The sequence below is a fragment of the Argopecten irradians genome, chromosome 13, assembly GCF_041381155.1.
Source record: "Argopecten irradians isolate NY chromosome 13, Ai_NY, whole genome shotgun sequence".
NCBI lineage: Eukaryota > Metazoa > Mollusca > Bivalvia > Pectinida > Pectinidae > Argopecten > Argopecten irradians.
The window spans coordinates 20,599,231-20,622,262 of record NC_091146.1 but is presented as its reverse complement, the minus strand read 5'-3'; positions in this window follow the sequence as shown (position 1 = coordinate 20,622,262).

The following is a 23,032-nucleotide window of genomic DNA, read 5'->3' as shown; positions in this document are numbered from 1 at the left end:
TGTAGTAAATACGTTACTGTTTGGTAGTTGTTATTTCGTGTTGGTTTCAGAGCGGTTACAGATAATTGGTGCTCAGGTTGCTTACTGAAGGAAAAAGGAAAAATAACTTCAGTTTGTGCCCAAACAAAACGGAAATGTCGAGATCATATTAGGTAAATTATTCCTGAAAGACTTAAGCCATGCAACATTTACATCATGGGAGACTACAATATACTCATTACAAAAATATTGTCTTAAACGAGATTCACAAACATATCCAGACATTATTTGAAGGCGGTAAAGCCATTAAGAACGTCTATAAACTACACCAAAAGGTCTGTATATAGCCTGTATATCTATCAGTCACCATCACAATTATATCTATATAAAGAAATATGAAGCAGTGAATGGTAAATTGCTATCTAGACAGCCGCCTACAATGCTATCCCAAGAAAACAAACATTTTTCAAACGACGTCAGAGGGGCGAGAGATGAATTTAAAAAAAAAATAACCTAAAACTAGAAAACGTCATTAAATAATAAAGAAAGATGATTTTAGTAATACTAACAATTATGAAAATGACCACGAAGCTAAACACGCAGACGTTTTTGAAACCGACATCGGATCATGAGGGACAATGGAGATTATGTAGTTTAAATACCTAAAATATTTCTTATAATATTTTTAAAGATTTCCTTCCCAACTCAACAACTTTTTCTAAGAAATGCAGAAACTGTCGTTCTCCATTCAACGAAAGAAAATAAATGGCTTAAGTGCACACAAAAACGCGAGACAAATCTTTGGTAACCATATGCCCAAATATGGGTCTGAAGAAGAGAAATGGAATCCGGTAATATCGCCAGCATCAGCATCATTGACAGATGATGGCGGTAAAAATGCTGAACACTTTATGTCATTTTACATAATACTTGTATCGATTTTAGCCTACTACCACCGAACGAACCGTGCTGGCAAGAAAACGACAAACGCGAGACTCGTCCATAACCCGCGAGAACGATGATTTAATGACTCCGTGTGTGTTTTCGCCGATTCAGCACAAAAGTGTTTAGATTTTGGTGAATGTTTTATCGGCGCACATGTTTATTTTCAATGTCTGAAATGTAAATCTGTGTTTATTTTTTCAAAATTTACAAATAGGTACTCAATGTTTCTATATAGTTGATGTGTTGTATATAGTAATATAAATAATGAATAGCAATATTTCCGCCATGATTATTCCTTGAAGATCTTTGATAATTTAATTGGCATAGTTTAGTTGAGTGGATGATTTCAGAATCTACCATCTCAAGCGACACTCATTTATAAAGTTGAAAAGGAAAGATTCGTTTAATATCAATATTTGTAGTTCAAAAAGATAAAAATTCTCATAATAAAATCAATATTTCAAGTTAACCCACGCAATGCAAACATTTTGATTGCTAAGAATTAGAAATAATAAATTTCAATTGAAGGTTTTCGTGTCGCGTTCCTTAAACGGATATCGGTACTCCAAATTGACATTTGATGTTATGACGCATGCGCAGTAGGAATGAGTAGTTGTCAGTTTATGAATGGATTCATTTTATCACTTTCGTGTGTAAATATTAAGCTCAAGATTTACGATAAACTACTGTGTATATATCTCAACTCGTTCATCCCTGAAGACATATTTGAGCTCTTCCAATTGAAAGGATGGGAAAGTTCATTGTGACATTTCGGGGGTGAAGATTTAAATGACTTTAAACTACAGCATTGAAGCATTAAGCTTTAAAAACCGGTTAGTCTAGTATTTAAAGAGGTAACAAATTCTTGTCATTATCGATCTGTACCCGGGCACGTTCAACGTTTTGTCAGCTTAAATTGATATGACTTTGTCATTCAAAAATTAAAACTTTCTTTCATACACTTAAAAATGCATATATAATCCACAATTTAATCTATTTTATACTTAAAAATTTCAGATGCTGCTTTAATAAATTCACTCTTCTTTTTTTCTGAATCAATAAAATACACAAAATCTGATTTTTTATATATAAAGCTGGAGGTTTAAACGACTTGCGTGATCAAAATACTGCCGGAGGGAACGTCAGGACCCTAGTAGCGGATGTGAACACTCCATCAAGTCTAGGGCTAGAAATCCAATCGTGTCTACATGTATCCGAATGTCCTCTGTCCCTCGCACCCACCCCAGATATATGTCCATGTGAACGTCAAAGTTAATTCAAAGTGCAAGAGGAAAATCGGGCTACTTTCAGTTTCAGACGCACGCACCATATTAATTATTATACATAGTTATTTTCCTCTCGATAACGGCTCAATTTTGCCATTTTGACTTTTTTGTAAAAGAATGATTTTTGCGACCCGTATAGTACGGAAGATTCGGAAAGCGGGACCGAAAGCAGTGTACAACTTCACACCTGAGCAGGTGTCCAGAATGTGTTTCCGACAGAGAACAGTACTCAACGTAGTTGATTAATTTGTAAATAACCATCTTAAAAATGGTTTTGATGGGTTTTTTTTTTTAATTAAAACCCTTAAACCTAAAACCTTATCATATTTCTCTTTGAAAAGTGAGATCGAAAAGTTTAATATTTCAAAACACCCAAGCGAAATCAGTGCAAAACTGGTATGCCATATATTATAACCAGATATTTTAAATGGTGTATAATTAGTACTACAGCTGTACAATACAGTAAAACCAAGTTTTATTTACAATGTTTCGGATTCCCCCGTCGAGGGCCCCTTCATAATAGAAATAACCCACTAGTGAGTAGGTACAGAGATACAGGTATATATATATCTACATGGTATGTACATCTACCTGTCCCGCAGGTACATTCCCTTTGATGTTACGCTACACCTCTGTCACTTCATCCTTAGTACGCCTGTTACCTGAACCCAGGATAGCAATCTGTGCTATTTTTAGACTGACAGCCTAGCGACAAGAAATCGTATTTCCTCAAAATTACGAGAAATTCACATACATTCCTTGTTTCAGTGAGAAAGACGTGAGATATCCATTGCTAAAATTAAGAAATATACATCGTGGTCGCCTTATGTTTTTGTGAGGTCAAGTTTCACCGAGCAGAAGAGTTTTTTCCAATTAATACAACTTTCAAACATTACCTTTTAACATGTTCTAGCCACTTTTTATGGATGTCGTATAAATTTATCTACTAAATCGTAAATGGTGACATTAACTATTCTATACACTAATGGGTTGATAGCTACATATTAAATAATTTATCAGCTGTTGAGAAGTCTTCAACACCAGATAAGATAGTACTTTCTGAATCTCTGTCAATAGTAAAGAGATCTAATTTCCATAAAGTTGTTATATTGTCATATGTGTACTATACATCTGAATAAATTCAAGTTTGCGTGGAAAATGTTTTATATTTAGTTCACAAATTTAGTAACTTAACATACATTTAATTGAAGTCTTTTAAAACGACATTAGACACTTACCCTTCACAAACCAAGGACGTAGATGACGTATCACTTACAAATCCTTGGACAAATTAAATACGGGCGCAACAGAGAAAAAAAGATGTAGAATTGTCGAAAACTTACTTTTGGTCAAGTCCGCTCCTAGTAATAACGTTTTTAACTTCCTTGTCCCAAATGTCCTTCAACATGCTAGTTAGATGTTTTACCGACTGAATGACTACCCATATCTATGTTTGTTGTCTATGGAATTATTACACATATATATACATCTGTTATGGACCCTTATACCTCATGCTGGGCGAAACGTTCGGACCAAACTGTCCCGGGGTGAATGACCCATAACGATGATTGGTCACTAAATATACTGCTGATCTAGGACCCCAAATACTCAAGTACATTCTCACCTGGTGACGTCACGTGACCAATAACCCTAATGATGTCGATTGTTATCGATAATTAACCACGGGACACTTAGGTAAACTGGTTAACCTGTCAAATATTTCGCACTTTTCGATCGACTCACGTGTGAAATCTGTCGATATACTCAACAGGTTATACAGGGTTTTTATAGCTTCAGGATATTTGTCGCGTTTCAATAAATTATTGTCGATATGACATACAATGAAAAACTCTAGAGACATTCGAATTCCCCTGGAGTATTTATATCTGTTCGATACTCATCGGACAAACAATTCAATTCAATTCTTTTATCACCTTGAGCCTTTCGGCTCATCGGACTAACAAACATCGTGCATCTGGCTAACTATCAATCATTAATATAATTATTATCATAATTCTCGTAATATTATTAAGTTTGTAAACGAAATAGTGGTTAAACATGAATATAGGTCACTGTAACTTCTTGTTCCCTCTTAAACTTTAAAGATCTGTTAGTGTATATTATATACTTCCCCCAACTATTAAGATATTTTTACCTAGATTCAAGAATACTTGGTCAAGTGAAATACACAGCTTTAAGGCTCTGGAACATCGACTATCACGGTTTTTTTTAGGTCATTCAATCAAAATGCGTATTTCGAAAATGTCACATTTTTGAAGGACTACGTAAAATATCAATATCAAAAGAAAATGTTTTGAAAATGACAACTAAAATAAGTTGGTTCGGATGATCAAGAACGTTAATCTCACTTATAAACCTCGAGATGATTTAGGGTAAGTTTCTCTCTTTTATTTGTTATTACTAAAATAGGGAGGAATATATTTCCCCCTTGCCGAATGCCCATTTTTCTAAAATTAGCCGATCTTTAATTTGTTGCTAACATTTCTTCCCGAAGTAGATCGTTGGACAGAAGGACGTTTCTAAATAATCGCCATAGGGGTAGAAGGTTAAACCACTTCCGACACCTTGTGTGTTTAAATAGCTATATACACCCGTAATTTCTTGAAACCGGAAGCAGATTAAAATAGGTCGATAGAGTTTTAAAGTACACACAGGAATCAATTAAAACGCCATTAATAGACGTGATTTGGGTATGAAGTGCTTTAGACAGGAAGTAAACACAAAGACGTGATCATACAGGGTTACATTACCATTATAAGTCTTAATCTTGAATAATAAGTTATTCACAATTCATGAAAACCTTTAAATCGGTAGTCGTTCACTTGGTAACACAAATATTAGAGACATGGAAGTTAATTCAAGCGTTCAGTATTTTCAAGGATAAAATCGTCATCTACGCCCTTGGTATTTATATCATCCTTAATTTTGGGGGGTCCAAACGATATTAATATTTTCTTCATTGGGAATCGAGCCAAATTCCCTAGCTTTCACCTCTCCCATTCCCATCTGACAAAGAGTACGTATACGTAATTCCCATAATATTCATTCCGTTTTCGTATGATAACGCTCGACATGAAGAACGGCTCTTCTGTGACCAAAATTTTCACTTATCTCAGCACAAGTGTAATGTGACCGTATAAAGAATTTCCACCAGGGCATAGAGGTACAAAACGAATACCGCAGTCTCCCAAAACACGCACCTCACGTTACAACACACCACAGGACTATCAGAAGTGATGCGCAGACTTGCTGGTCAAAATGGCTATAGGGGTAAGGGTAAGTATCTTTTCTTTTTTCAATAAAGGAATCTGCCGAGAATCATTGGTACTCGAATGTTCGTAGCTATATGGTCTATGATATCATAATTTATAGCAATACAGCTATATTGCATATACCAACAGTTTAGGATGCCAGCAAATATGCTGTCTTTGAACCAAGAAAGTTTTCAACCTGAGGATTACATAATCAGTGTAATTACTTGCCCTCATGCATGCCACATTGTAAGCGGTCATCAAAACTAAATGGCCGTTTGCAAACTATATATTCAGTTAAACGTTAAATGGGCATGAAGTCCCGCTGTTCCATGTATGAATTGACTTAGGGGTAACCCGACATCATATAAGCCGATCAAGGTTTCGCAAGTGCTTAATTTGTTGTTAAATATCTCCTCGAGTTTTACAAGGTTTTGTTCCTATATAAAACCGCATGGGGCATTTGATTAATCTGGCGTTACCATGGTAACATGGATAATTACGTCACCTTTCACAAATCAGTCAAATGGATCATTAATGCATTGCCTGGAGAAGTGAAGGTTGAGCGCTAAAATATTTATAGGTATACATAACCTAAAGAGGTATTTTTGATCGTGGGAAAATCTCAGGTGTGAAAAAATCTACCCCGTTTGTCTGGGGACCCTAGACGGGTATTAACAAATTCACAATGATAGAATATACCCGACTGGAAACGCACGAGGCAGTCTACAATAGATTTAATATTTTGTCACTTGTGATTTCAGACATCTGAACCCAGCTTGAATACGGAGGCCGATACCACACTAATCGGTTAATCTGACATTGATGTTGGATTTAACTATAAATTATTTTATTCTGGAGTTATTTTAAGGCGATGAATAAAGGTACTAATATATTTTAAAACCCTCGAAGTCCCATCGTTTCATCCAACAATATGCTTCGTTTAGCCGTGTAACTATAATTGCTTGTTAAAATTATCAAAGTTCGTGATTTTGTAATCATCAATATAATATGATATCATTATGAAATTTGCTTCTTTTAATAGTCATTTCGGTCAAAAGATAACTAATAACACCGCATTATCATACCCAGAATATATTGACCGTGCATTCCTAGACTCGAGATGTTAGTTAGCAAGTCAAAGTCAACCACATAAGTTTGGTACTATCCATCAGTGTCATTCAAACGCTTAATTGCACCAAAATCAAATCTACAATTCTTTCCCGCGAATTCTTACGTAACAGCCGGTATATAAAACACTTTGTTCTCGTGATCACATGTCGTCCTCCATCTTTGATCCGTTACCATGGTAACCACGGACGACACATTGTCGTCTGCTAGATGGGACAGTAATATGATACGTACTGTATTATCCTTCACAGCAGCTGTTCGGGCCCCGATACATGTTCAATGGGAATTTTACATCTGCCGTTACGTTTATACTACACCACTACGTGGGAGCTTGTATGTCGGAACAAAGACGGTTCGAGTTTTTTTTTAAATTATTTTTCAAAAGGAATTGTTCTGCTAATGTTCGCCTCTAGTCGTCAACTCCAACCTGAAATTCTTTGTAAGTCCTTCGAAGAACAGAAGTTGATTTTTAATACAGGTTTTTCTAAATTCATAGGCTCTTATAAACCAAGTCTGTTCCGTTTCGCACAAGGACTTATAAGTGATATATACGTCCTTGGTTTCGCATAACATTGTAACTCCCAATATACATGTATCTCCGTTAAGTTAGTTTTCATATTTTTCATACCTAGAGTAGCCGCTTCCCAATGAAACCTAATTATAAGACAATTCAGAAATTATGAACAGCCTTGACCTTTCGTTCTGATGGATATGGCGTTATTGACCATTAGCTATTTTCTAAAACCCAGTAGAATTAATCACAGAAATAGAATGCTGAATTCAAAGTGTAAATAACACATTTAATATACTTAGGAATAATTCAATAATTTATCAATCTAGCTGTATAAAAGGAAAAAAATATAGTCACTTATATAGGAATGCAATTGATTTTGCTACTTTTAACGAATTCTGAAACAATTTAATGGACACAAGATTTGCGGATAATCGATTACCGGTATTTAAAATCATTTTGCTCTGAAATGTTAATCCGTTAAGTCGAAGTACAAGCTAATGATATTTTAATATATTATTATACAACATATACTACCGGTCATGTAATAATGGTTCTTGTATCGAGTGTCCTGATAGCTACACTCGCAGAAAAGGAGATTTCAGACACGGCCCATCCCAGACAGTGGTGCTCATTACCATGTGAAATGACACACAAATTATGAATGGGACACGCACGCATACAAACGGCGTGTATCTTCACCGGGACCTTTGACCTCCACATCTCGCAGCACTTAGGTGCACGACGATAGATATAGGTCATTTTATAGATGTACGTGTATATATAAAAGTCTGCACGAATGGAATGTTTAAGCTCCTCGGGCTGAATTGTTGTAACTCTACGGGGCCAAGTGATCTTTGAGCTTGATAATCAAAGGTTAGCAGACACTTGTCAGCGCGATGATGATCAGGCTTAATGATTGCTTATAATTAACAGGTCGTGATAATTAAAAGAATTGAGAAAATGCAATACACAAAATTTAACTATTCAACGTATATTTCATTATAATTTGTGAATAAAGTACAATATATAAAAGTTCTTAACATCTGAAGGTATTTTCTAAATCAGATATTTTTAAATACAATGAATGATTTTAAATACGTTTGTTATATAATCCTGAATATTATACAATACAAATTTTCTTGTAGATTATAAACGGTAAATATACCACTACAAGCTTCAAGGTTACACGCCCCCTAAATACTCTATTATAGTCTATATGAAGTTACGCCCCCGAGCAAATCAAGATATCGGTAATTATAAACAAGTATACGACCATATAAATTATATACGTAGTCGAATAGTACAAACAGATAATTTACCGGATAAAAATCCTGGGGAGATTTTGTCGCTCACCGTATCAAGTACGCCCATCATGATTTCAATCTGATGAATTTTGATCGTGTCACCGTACGTAGCATCTTAACCAAGCGACGAAAACAGAGGTCATATGAATCAGAGATGTTTCCACTTGTGTAAGAAAATCCACGGAGAATTCTTTCATCCGATCCCCGGAATGTCACTAACTGATGTAAATTGTCCCACTAGCTATACACAAAACCTGTCGAACAGGTAGCGAAAAAATTCCCATTTACCTCAAAATGCCACGTGGTCAGCCAGCTATGCGATTTTACCTGGGAACGTAAATGAGTGAAAAAATCCGAAACACTTACCTGTGAAAAATCCACTTTGCACCTGTGAGGCACGAGGACTCCTAAAGTGTATGATCTACTCCAGTCCTTCATAAGCGCTAGATGATAAAGATTTTTCCGTGGCATTTTGTGTGATAACGTGAATTGATAAAATTATCAAGCACATTGATGTATACTAATGTTGTCCAGTTCATGTCAGCTTTTCCCGAACAGTGACGCGGCAGTGTAGGTCATGACCTTTGACGTGAGCCAATGAGATTAGTATATCCGAGTCACGTGAATTAACCTCATTGTGTGGGTGTGGCGGGAAGGAGTACAAAAGATAGTTACATCTGGGACGTCGGTAATTGGCTCAGGGGCCCAAAAGGGGGTAATTCATGTGTAAAATATGTGAAGTCACAGTTTCACGATTGCAGAACTAAATATGCGCGAATTTAGATGTATATTAACACGTTTTTACGAGCATATGTGTATATGCATATGTAAGTGTACTGTGTATATATACACACATAGGCTGTGACTGTCAATATATATGAGGCGATAGAAAGTCAGGATCATTAGACTTGCATAAGTCCCAAAATTCCTTATACGATGAAGTTAAAGATGAGCCTTAAATTATTAAACCTGACTACTTTAAGCAGAGACATAGAGAGTAAAATTCTGCTAAACGGTAAAGTAGAAAGTGATTTTTTAAAATATTTATGATCTAGATTTTATATTTGATTATTACATTTTCTGTCGACGGAACTACGCCACACGTTTATAATAGGTGTAAGAAGATAAGCGTGCGATTATGATAATATGATACTTGCCGGTCAACAAGATATTGTTAACTTAGTCCTAACAGGAAAAGTATTCCTCATTTATCATACATTTTTTAATTAAGTTAAAGATATTTTGATGTATACTATCAGACTATCAGTCTATATCAAGGATGTAACCTTGGTATATATTTAGCCACTGCTAAGATGTATAGACTTTGTCTTATTAATAGACATGTCACAGTTCCATAGAAGAGCTACTACAGTATAAAGAGAATGGAGAATACCCCAGTTACTATAAATAGAATGGAGAATATCCCAGTTACTATATAATCGACTGGTACGATAATGAACATCGATCATGTATCACTTTGTTTGTTTGTTTGTTTGTTTGTTTGATTAATTAACGTCCTATGAACAGCTATGTCATGTAAGGACGGCCTCCAATGTATGCGGTGTGTTGCGTGTATGTTGTGCGAGGTGCGTGTTTTGGGAGACTGTGGTATATTCATGTTATGTCTTCTTGTATAGTGGAACTATTGCCCTTTTTATAGTGCTATATCACTGAAGCATGCCGCCGAAGACACCAAGCAACACACCCCACCCGGTCACATTATACTGACAACGGGCGAACCAGTCGTCCCACTCCCCGTTTGCTGAGCGCTAAGCAGGAGCAGAAACTACCACTTTTATAGACTTTGGTGTGTCTCGGCCAGGGGACAGAACCCAGAGCCTTCCTCACAGGGGCGAACGCTCAACGCAAGGCCAAAAGTGAGGCGGTGCCAAGGAAGGCATTAGGAAAGATAAAGTCAGTTAGGAAGAAAAGAAAAGATAAGATCCTAAATTTAGTCGCCTTTTACGATCATACAATAGGGGCAGCAGGTACAATTCTAACGCCCTACCTGCAGGGCCAATGTTACTTAATTAAACTGCTAAACCTGCCTATAAATCGGGCAAAAATTCCTTAAAGTGTCTCATAATATAGACAGGTGTAGCGAACAAGTGCCTCTTCTGTCACTTTAAAACAAAACATATTATGGATATGTTTAAGCTTAATTTCAGTCGATTTATTACTACTTTTATAGACGTGATAAGATTTTTCGGTACGTGTCTTTTAATTGCATGGTCTACAACCATAAATTTCCCATGTCATCTGAAATTTAAATAATTGATCTGCGATCAATTTTCGTGAATTTTAATCGCTTTCACAAAATGAAATTGCACTAAAAACATTTGGCGTCATCTATATTTGTAAATGTTTGGTATTTGGATCAAAGGAAAGTTGGAGTATGGCCTACACAAACTGGATATATGCGTTTCAAAATAATGGTGTGACTTAAACCATGAAATCACCATACCGATAAATCGAGAAATTTCTACTGAATTTGTCATGTATTACTCACTTCGGATACCATCAATCAGTTGCTATTCTTTGGCATGGTATTGCGTGATACAGTATAAACATACCTCTGGATAAAATTCCTTTTCCGGGGAAAGGCACAAATCCGTCCGGAAACTGGAAATCCGCGTCCTTCAGATTTGAATTAGCCTCAACTGGTTATATCTGTAACATAGAAACAGAAATACATATAGAAACCGGATACTGTGATACCCGATCCCGCTCCGGAGACTTGTCACTCCGTTGCTATAGAAACTGTGTATCTGTTTGACAACAAACGTTCACGTGACTACGCCTGATACGATCTGAAGCAACCGGATGAATCAGATTGTAAAAATAAACGATAATCCGAGACTTAATGTCTGTTGAGGTATTTCATAATTTCTATTTTCTACAATTTGTGTGATTTAGTGTAGATTTGCTATGATTCAGTCTCGAGGGGACGGTTTAAGTGGCACAGCACAAGTACAAGCTGTATCCTAGGGTTTGTTCTATTTATAACACTAGAGTCTTATACAAGGTTATAAAAAGTTGATTTCATGGCAAAGTATTTAATAAAATCAATGAGATAATTAGTGTTTCTAATCATACTAGACATCGCCATTCAGTAAGAATGGGTTACGTGACTTGCCGATGAATGGTGATGATGATGATGATGGTGATGAATGATGATGGTGATGATGAATGGTGATGGTGATGATAATGACGATGATGATGATGAATGGTGATGATGATGATGGTGATGAATGGTGATGGTGATGATGATGATGATGATGATGGTGATGATGATGATGATGATGATGATGATGATGATGATGAATGGTGATGGTGACGATGATGAATGGTGATGGTGATGAATGGTGATGGTGATGATGATGATGACGATGATGGTGTGATGATGGCTATGATGATGATGAGATGATGATGTATCTATGATGATGATGATGATGATGAATGATGATCATTCATCATCATCATCATCATCACACACATATCATCATCATATCATTCATCATTTCACATCATCATCACCATCATCATCATCAACATCATCATCATCACCATCAACCATTATCATCATCATCCATTCATCTCATCATCATCTCATCATCCATTTCACATCATCATTATCATCATCATTTCACCATCTCATCATCACTCATCATCATCATCATCCATCATCATCATCATCATCATCATCATCATCATCATCATCATCATCATCATCATACATATTCACATCAACCATTATCTTCATCATCATCATCATTCATCATCACATCACATCATCATCATCATCATCATCATCATCATCATCATCATCATTCACCATCATTCATTATCATCATTTCACCATCATCATCAATCATCATCATCATCATCCATCATCATCATTCACCATCATCTCACCATCATCATCACATCATCACCATCATCATCATCATCATCTCTCATTGTGTACAAATTGTATGTTGTTGTTGTTGTTGTTGAGATGAACTGAAATTCGAATGAATTTCGATGCAGTAATATTCAAGTCAATGATATACTAATATAGCATACACATTATATCTGTATCGAGCGTATTTCAATATTCAATATTTACACATAAATGACATATGCGTCACAATAAAACATACTGTACACGTGAAGTCATGCTATCACAGCTGTTGCGGACCAGTACAAGAATTTTATACGCATATAACACATACACTTGTATATATGGATACTATATTTTACTCTGACAGTATTCTATATCCGGCACACTACGGTATATCAATAAATTGAATATATATATATATATTATTTATCAGAAAGTGAAGCAGACATTCAAAATAAACTTATCACTATTATAATCAGTTGAAATTGCAATTTGAGGAATTTATTTGTGAAGATATGAATCTTCATTATTCATGAACGTCTCATTCAGTGACATCGAAAAGTAGTACTGGGGATGTGAATATAAAAATTTTGTTTGATTTTTTTGTTTGTTTGTCATTTTACTAGAATAGTAACACCTGTAGAAACCTCAATTCCATCACCGCATTTTTTTTTTTTTTTTTGTATTTTTCATTAGCCTGAGAAACGAACTCGTCAATACTAATAACACTGTTTAGAGACCTATATTACCTCAGAGTGTTCATTGAGATTTCGCCTCGAGATGATCCCGAAATCCAGCAAATTGATTAATATTATTTAATCATAAGGATGTTTGGGCTGTGGAGACACTTCCGGTTGAAATGTGGTTGCGGAAAGAGAATAATATCTGGACAGGTAAACAGGAAACCGGACGGATGGACATACAACAGCGAGCAGACGACTCAATTGGATTATAAATACAACACGATGACCGGTGAATATTCTCCGGATTAAAGTGGCCTTAGATAAGCGCTGCTATCAAAGCGTTTGATCCAAATCAGTCGGACGCTTGTTAAACAAGGTATTAACAGATTAAATATTTCCACAGAGCTCTAGAAATCCGCACACAATATCAACAATGTAGTGTATTTTTATCTCCTTAGATGTGATATCACATAATAGCTATTAGCGATATCGTGTATATAGCCCTCCGTATATATCCATCGTTTATACAAACACCTCCAACAGTAAATAGAATTTGATGACAATTGCAGTTTTTACGTCCGATTGTATTGATTCATACAAGTGAGCCTACGTTTACATGAAAATTCCCAATTTACTTAACTCATTGCCTTCTCCGGCAAACACTGAAGATGGCAATGCATGTTTAAGTAAATGAATATGTAATTGAGTTTTGAAGCTTCATATTTCAAAAATCGTTTACGAGAGAATATTTAAGGAAAAAAGTTGGCGTTTTAACCCGGATCCCAATGCAGACATCTTGCATTATATATCAAGATCATTAAACTGGTTCTATGTGTAAAAATTAACCGCAAGATCTTCTTTTTTGTCGAATGAAATTGTATACATGCAGAATTTTCAGAAAGACATCAACATTACTTTCCTTCTTAGAGACGCCATATTAAACCCCTGTCCTTCGACAATAAATCTAAAATATTTCACGCATATAGCATCATCTAGATCATCAAAATGACTTTATATACGAACAATTCTGAAAAAGTATTCTTCGTTTTATCAATGTATTTATAATTAGATTATTTTTCAGAATGGCATTGGCTACTACACTTTTCTCCCAGTGACATCACAGTGTACGACAGATTTCCGGAGTGACCGACTCTGTAAGTGTGTCTGTAACAGTTTACAGAATTGTTTGAAGAAACTTATCACTTAACGACTCTTAAATGTAAAACTAAGACCATTAAAAGTGGCCGTATCTCTACATCCGAAAGGGCGTAGAGGGCCTACATACCGACGGTTCCCGGCGAGCGACGAATGTAGCCGACAGGCAAAAAATCTTTGTAAAGGATATCCTCGGCATTCATCGAAAGATGTAGTGTGATCCGAATGTAATACTAATGCTTCTCGGTTATCAAGGACACGAACCCATTTCATACATTACATCAAGGTCGAATGGAGTATTTATTATTACGAAAGCTGTAATAAACATAAGGAGAGATGCAAAAGAATTGAATGGGATGATTCCCATTCTTGCTTCCGAATTGTACCTCATTTATTCAACGATCATTCAATATACATAAAACTACTGCTCTGGACATGTGCTAGGGAGGGGGTTCAAAACCCCAAATATATGCAGAATATTGTCAAGAGGCCTTTGCTTGTTTACATGTAAAGATCACACCGTATATATATGTGTGTCTCTTTAATAAATTTCAGGACACCAAACTAATTTAACCCAATCATTTCGAATACAAATGTAAAATACGCATATATGTCAACAAATTGATGTATGCTCTCAAATCTAGTACAGGCTAAAAATAGCATAGATAGTGGTGGTCACCGGGAACGGAATTCTGAATTGTCCGAGTTACCTCCCTTGTTTTCGCTGCGATAAGAGAAACGAAGGGACATACATCCACAGGTTTACGACGCGAAAAAAAAATTAGTAAAAATACTGAAAGGTTGTTTACTTAGCCCTATACCCATCTCCAGAAAATGGGGTAATTAATTTTAAAATGCTCTGAACACCACAAAAATCATCCGATCTGAATATTTTTTTAGTTACATCTGATAGATTACGAGAGTACTGATGGAGTCAAACGAAGGGAAGAAACTATGACAGATTACGAGAGTACTGATGGAGTCAAACGAAGGAAGTAACTATGGTAGATCTGAAGTGAAACGAGGGGAAGTAACTCTGATAGATGACGGAAGTACTGATGGAGTGAAACGAGGGGAAGTAACTCTGATAGAATGCGGAAAATGCAAATATATACTAGTATGTAATATATATACCCAGATTAAAAATTTTCAGAACATAATACGCACACAATAATTTTAGATGTTAATTAAATGAAAAAAAAAAAAATGTTTACGCCAAGAAATAGACACAAAAATGATAACCTTAAAATAAGGTTATGTAGCAGACCAATTAAATAGAAAACGTCAGTTCTGCCATTGAATCAATTAATCTCAAAAGCCATTTAAGATTCAGAGAACACTTATAAATAATCTTGAAAGAACTGAAGCAAATGTCAAAAGCAGGAATTCTAATTATTGAGTCATATATAATCCAAGCTAATTAGTCATTAAATCAACAATATCTTGTCAAGGGTGCGATATAGATTTCCATATTCTATCCTTAAAACCGATATTTATGGAACCTTTCATAAAAACCCTCATCTCTGTAATTGCATTGAGAGAGAAATTAGCCGGCGTACGCTCGATACCTTCTATACCTCTTCATTCCTCTCATACAAATATGGATTTTCATGTTTAGCTGTCTAAATCAGACTGAACACATCTCGTCTAGACCCCTCTAATACCATCCTTGTCCGCTTGACGGAGCTCTTTTATAAATCTACAAGTCAGATTGGTACATTTTTTGTGTTAAATACCCTGTATGATTATTTGCATATTAATGTAAAATTCAATTGCAGAGTAGGACAGAGAATATCTGTGTTGTACATGCTTTCGTTAATATGATTTCTATTTGGTTAAAGTCCCTGATAATTCACTCCATTACACAAATCTAACCAGGCATCCTTTAGAAGCTAACATGCTGAGTAATTTGCGAACGCATCTTCTAAGATAACATTTGTCGACACCCTGAAAGTCTCATTTCCTGATAAATTGAAATTTTCAAGTGCGCTTACAATGATGGAAGACGACTACGTTGATTAGGTTCGCGCCTTTGGAACAAATTATTGACAGAAATGCGGAAATCGTTTCCGTTTTGGTAAAATCCACTTCCGCTAGGTCACAAAGTTTAGCTAATTAATGAGGCCCTCTCAAGGGGTATTTATACCATAGGTGAAAATAATATTGATTCTTCATTTGGAGTAATCACGTAAAGTGGTAAAAGTCAAAGAGAAAGTTTTACTAAGATTTTTGCGATAATATTCTGAAATTAAAGAAATAATGATCGGTGGGTTACAGTTCAGTCACAGTCTTAGTCATCTCTCATGGATGGAAATGAAAATAATATTCGGCTTGAGATGCTGTTCGATATTGATGCATTGCGTTTTGAATGCAAGTCACAATTGATCAACGAGATGAGTCTTTGACACATTATTTGAGAAATGGTTTAAACATACGAGAGATAAACAGTTTTGTAATAACGCTTCTCAGTGATTTCTATATTCGTAATCACGAATTTGTTCGGATATTTCGCACCTTGCCGCACGTCATTCGATCAGTGACAAAAACCACCGGTCTTCATATTATGACCCACAAATGCTGCTATTAGGTATTAGGTTATCTTTTTTATGTTTACATCCATGTTTATGGAGCAAATCCCTCTAAAGATTATATTCTATGGGCGCCGTTAAGCGCCCCCAATATTTTGAATATATTCCTTAAGGAATACATACAAGCTTGGTGAACATAAATAACGAAATCCAATCCCATTTAACACTCACACGATTCAAAAGTAAGAATGATGTCGCTTCACGTAAGGTAGAATTATTCAGCTTCAAAACATAAAATTAGACATGGAAGTGGGTAAATAAATAATCATTTTATGTTAAAAATGTTTGATATTGTTGAATTTAAACTTAAAAAATTACATGACACACATGAAATGCAACAATTTTCACCACTGGATGTTTTGCAACACTACGGGCAATGGGACGGAATCGTAGCTCTGACGACCATCTGTCAGAAATCATTCCGTCCAGTCGTTCAGAGCTACGTCATCGCAGCTAGGTGACCGTTATTGTGCAGCGAGGCGAAGCTGACACTTTAGTTTGCGGAAGTTGTGAAAACACCGATTTTCAAGTAGCTCAATGTGGTTTGAGATGTCGTCTGACTTGACGATATTACATCCTTGGGAGCCATGTGATTATATAATCTACGTTTAGATCCATATCGCCATCGAATAGATGAAACAAATTCACTTGTGTTCGATGGATACAATGTATTTGTGGTGACGCGGAACTGTCAACACGTGGATTATTAGCGGTGCATGTTTTATAATACACATGATTTAAATACTCAAAGAACAAAGACAAGAGGATATGTTTATAACTGACCTCTATCAGAGGTCTCACACCCGTCCACCCCAAAGGCTCGATCGTAGGACGAACATAGGCACAGAGGTAATGTTTACATTTGACACCCATCATTTTTAACAAAAATGAAACCACGTCGCCCCGGTCGGGATATTTTTCCGTTTCTTTATACAATTGTTAATTTAAAAATTGTTTGACTCATATATAAATATAAAACATGTATATATTGTTTACATTTTTCCAAAATTCTATGAAAAACAACAATATACACGTAATGTTTCGTCAAAATGTAAACAAAGCCATGTGTTTCTTTTAAAAAAAGTAGTCCTTTTACGTTGCACAGAACATTTCCTTACGCAAGTTCAAAGTTCAATGTTACCATGCAGTTATGGTAAACAAAATCGGCTAGTATTAGCGTATAGTGACCAAGCCTAGCAAGTGTAAATATAATACCGTAAAGAGTGAAACAAAGGAGTAGTTACTCTGACTAGGACCGGAACTGTAATAACCATATACAAATGTAGTTTAATCCCCCTACCAACCAATGAATGAATAGTACACACGATAACCTAAACCCAGAAAATTGAAACACCATCAGATCCATCACTAGCTACATCTGAATGTTTGATGGACCGTTATGTTAAGGAATGAGCCACTAGATCCGGAATCCTAAAACGGTGCCAGGGCAGATATTTTGACGGGTGGGAGATGGAACAAAAGTTCAAAACAAAGAATAAATAACTTCAGACAATAAAAGATTATATTAATCTACTGCTATAATGTTTTAACTGGTGTGTGTAATTTGAAACGGACATTATGTTATTACAACACTACATTCTTGTATATATATTTAAAATAGTAGAAATATATAAATGCTTAAGTAATAAATCGAACATGTCGTGGATATGGGCCCACAAAATCAACCACGTTAACAGTCAAAGATGACTCAATGAACACTCCAATTATTATACTTTCAAAACAAAAGGCGCGAATGAATAAATCCTTCACATGCAAGATATCAAATTCCGTATTATTGATTTCTGAGGACAATGTGTCTCGTGACTTAATGCCATCATTTAATGTACTTGGTTGGAGAGCCACTCAAGTCCGGCATAGTCCAGTCATAGCAAAGGACTAGAGAGAGCCGGACAATAGTGTGACCGATGTAGAAATGTATTGGCTCCTGGTCAAACACAGCACATGGTCACTAATTACGGCTATTATTCTATCTGAAAATAATGTTTAGATATTACTGGGCAGCTGCCATTAGTAAGATTAATGGCAAAATATTCTGTCTCTTTATGTTTATGTGGTTTTAACAGTCGGGGTCATTTCAGGACGCGAATGGTTTTTGGGCAAAAGTCAGAGTACCCGGAGAAATAACACTGATCTACTTTTAGTACTTGGCAACGGCCACTTGTAGGTTTCGAACTCGTATCCCAAGGAGAGAGGGTTAGTGAACATTATGACTATCGTAACATATATATAGTGTGTATCAATAACTGTTACATTGAAATTATTTACCTGTTAGGTACGAAATTTTGGATGGTACTTCTTTCGCATCAATTACAATAGTAATTAATTAATAAGATTTCAAAGAAAGAGTGAAACTAATATCACAGGTAATCATTTTCGTTTCTGCATGTTGTCTAGAGGAGCACATAAATGAAAATAAGTGTCTAATATTCCGATCGGAAAACGGATTGTTTTCCCGGAATCTTAGCCACCGTTCGAGATTACGGCGTGTCTAGAATAGAGATTGTTGTATATTTTGTTTAACTCATCCCCCTGGGCTACCCCATATGGAAAAGCTAATGAACAGCTCTATGAATAACAGGTCCTGACTAGCAAGTGTAAATCACATTTTTTACTTTGAGGAGAATTGCCATGACGACAGCGGCGATCCTCGGGTCGTCACAAGTTTTTAATAAAAACAAAAGACAACATGTCCACCACATCACCGCATATCTTAGATACCAAGTCCCGTACAAGGTGAAGCCTTCATTATGACAAAGCAGGCGTCAGCATTTTTAGTCGCTCTCAGTCGCCATATTTCTTTCTTGTCACGCGAGGATAGTGTATTCTCGCGAGGTTTTGGTGGCGACTGGATTATTCAGGTTCGACTCTGCAAATCGTTTGGGTCACGCATGCTGCAAGATTGTGTCGCCGATGAACAAATAATTCTTGCGATGTTTTCCTGTATTAGAGCTCTCTATTTATATCATGTTCTTAGTACTTGAAGGTCAAATTGAAATATCTCAAGCTCCATTTGGAAGAGTGTTAATTTTGAAATATTAATACATGTACTTTAACTTGATACCTAAATATAAGTCTTCTTACATATTCGGGCAGCTATGTGAGGTACACGAAGGGAATTCAAATATATATATATATATTGATTTCTGTATTAATTGATGACAGATTGAGTTAGAAGAAGGATCAGCGCGAGTTGATATACATAAATATGAATTTACCAGTAGAGTACCGCGGTATTAACATTATATTAAAAAAACCGTAAAACGAATGCATCATGACTTGTAGTTTGGCCCTAAATGACCCTGGCTGTCGATGTGTCGTAAAACTTAAACAAACAAACAAACAAATAAACAAACAAACAGGCATCAATGGAAATATAAATCAGAGTCCCGTTTCATTCCTTAACTTTAAATTCTTTATAGAAAAGCATTACAGAAGTTACGTAAGATTCCCCCATTAACTGCGGTAATGTGATATCGATATATTTCCTTATCAGTTCAAAATTAGCGTGAACAATTATCCAGTTACGAATGAAATCAATCATCGATCATGATAGCTCCGTGTTTGGCCTCTTTGATTAAAAATGTTAGAATGATAAGACAATAGCCACTTACATGTTTCTATATATCGTGTGAGGATATTTTACTCAACATGTGTACACGACACTGACTAAAATGAAACCATAGAATTTTTAAATACATGTACATATAGGAAAATACATCTGACTATCTATACGTTTTGGCAATAATACTACCATAGAATTTTTTACTCGCGAAATCAAATACCGATGAAGTATATATTACATTGCTTTTTGTTTTCGTTTTCTTTTTAAGAACTAGATCTCAACAAAACCTAATTAATGCCGTCGTTAGTAGTTACACATTAAGCAGACGATGCCCGTTAGAGAGCTAAGTGCGTGAATCATTTTGTGATTATGTAATGTCTTGATCCAGAAATTGTATAACCCAGTAAGAAACATGGAATTTTACTATTCATCGATTTATTTTAGCCATCGATCATTAATTCAGTATTCCAATACACAGAAACTTCTAACGATCCGACAACAAATTGGATTTAACAGCCCATTCAAAACGGAAGCCATTTGAATTAACGTTTTCATTACACACGAACCGATGCGTCAAGAGCATTGAACTGATGCTGTTGTTATCTTACTCATTCGATAAAAGATTACGAAAATCTTCGGGATTCTCCGTCACGGAAATATTCGGGATTTTCCGTCAAATGCTATGTATCATAACAGATGTCACCTTAAGATGACTATTCACCAATTTTGCTCGTAATTCCTCATTACGTCAGATAGCACGTGGTAATTGGTGGCTACCTGACACCATGACATTTACGATGCCTGTCACGAGCAAATTTCCGACAATCTTCGAAAATCATCTTTCCTAAGATTGCCGGAAATTTCTCCTATTGTATAGTTTTTTGTAAAAGTTTTATAACACAGACTTTTACATGTATTATTTTTCTCTATACAATTATATACAATATATGTACGCTACATGAAAATCAACGTAAGCTACATGTATATTAAGTGTGTGTATATAGAAATTTACATGTATAACCCTACCTTGAACGTGCTTCCAATGTGTTGCTTGAGTAAGATAATGAATGGGTTCAATATTGAAATATTACAGTTATACATGTATTAACTTCCTCAAAGGAAATGAGTTGTAAATTCTTCCTCGTCAAGTAATTTAAAAACGTATCAGGGTTTCGCTTGTTCTGTCTAACCTCAATAACGGCCAATTGAAAATACGTTTACTTAAAAAAATCTGTAGCAGCCAGACGCTTGAGTCGACCGTTTGATAAACGTTAGGAATTGACATGTTCTCTCGACCTCATGTCAAACATGACAAGCGTTTATATGACCTAGACTTTATTTGCATACATAATCCAAGTCACGTCAAGTGAATGTTTGTTCTGTCGAAATGAGATGAGGAAATTGACCACGGGTATTAGAAGGAAATTAGATAACTTTTAATCGAGAATTATAGTAAACTTACAACTTACACAAAAATTCTATAGACCAAGTATTTCCTGCTCAAAAACCGGAAAAAATTGACTTTTGTTTCCCTTTGAGACAAACTAGCATTGACTTTGAACATCCGGTTGTGACGTCACGATAACAATGGGACGCTATCTGTGGATCATAGAGATGGGAGAAAATCAGCTTGGACAGCTGCGGATGTTATACCGGGAATCGACAGACATCAAATTTATCTGATGAAAGTCAGTCAATAATGGCTTAAATCGTGTCTCTTTTGTAATCGCTTGGAGGGCTATTTGTTTTCATTTGGATAACGGGCACTTATGAATGAAGTGGCCCATTCGGAACATTCTACATACACGTGTCAATATCACGTGATCTAATTATCGAAATGAGTTTCCCTTTATAAACACAATGCCGATATGTTACAAGAATCATAACAATACGATTTGGTCTAAATACGGGTCTGGACTCGCTAAAAATCTCAAATCTGATTGAATGATAAGATTTTTAACAGAACGCCTGCACGTGCGGATATCTAAACTTGAATTATGCGAAAAACAGTGTGGAGAATAGAATTATGCATTTGTATTCAGCTCCATATATTTGGGCTATTTTTCAGGGATTTTTTTTCTCAAAAGCTTACCTTTTGGCTATTCAAGTAAGATTCGAGTCAAAGATAAAAACAAGTTTTTCACCGATTGCATTGAAAAGAAATTGATGGAAATAGCGCTTACATATTAGGGTAAAGTGAGAACTGGTACTTGTGTAGACTCGAGTGATATTTACAATGTAATTTGGTAGAGAAATCAAATCACATGACATAATATACATATTTAAGTTTCATTAACAAGTTACAAGGGTTTTTTTAAGCGAAAATTGAGTCAATGTGATCAATAGGAAGAAAAAATAGTGTTTTTTTCCCTTTAAGATGCAGTTATTGACGATAAGGATATCAAAGCTATTTTGAGAACGAGAGAAGGCAGAGGACAGAAATAAAAATCACACAAGTGTGTATATAAATAAACAGGTGCAAATTAGTCATGGATACAAACTTTTAAGCAATAATGATAGGCATTGAACTCGAAACTGGGAGATACACACAGTGTATAAAATGTTGATTTAGTACATTATGATCAAATTTTTTAAAGACTTTTGTTAAAAAATTCCATATTGAGTTTGGAAAATATTAAAATGATAACTTACCTTAAAATTGTCATTAATCCTTCAATAAGCCTTTGTTTAAGCTGGATACTCCCACCG